This window comes from Bison bison, unplaced genomic scaffold (genome assembly GCF_000754665.1).
Source record: "Bison bison bison isolate TAMUID 2011002044 unplaced genomic scaffold, Bison_UMD1.0 scf7180017864360, whole genome shotgun sequence".
Taxonomy (NCBI): Eukaryota; Metazoa; Chordata; class Mammalia; order Artiodactyla; family Bovidae; genus Bison; species Bison bison.
Window position 1 is genome coordinate 221446 of NW_011494932.1, and position 432 is coordinate 221877.

Below are 432 nucleotides of genomic sequence, written 5' to 3' on the forward strand. Positions count from 1 at the left end.
ACCCTGTATGTGAGACAGCAAAAGAGACACAGATGTATAGAACAGTCTTTTGGAGTCTGTGGGAGAGGGCGAGGGTGGGATGATTTGGGAGAATGACATTGAAACATGTATAATATCAAATGTGAAATGAATCACAAGACCAGGTTCGATGCATGATACAAGATGCTCGGGCCTGGTGCAGTGGGATGACCCAGAGGGATGGTGTGGGGATGGAGGTGGGAAGGGGGTTCAAGATGGGGAACATGTGTACACCCATGGTGGATTCATGTTGACGTATGGCAAAACCAATACAATATTGTAAAGTAATTAGCCTCCAATTAAATAAATTTATATTTAAAAATATAAAACAGCTGTCAGTTGAGCACCAACAATCATATTGTATAGATAGTAAATCCAAGAACAGTAACAGAGAGCTTGATTGAAGAGACTGGG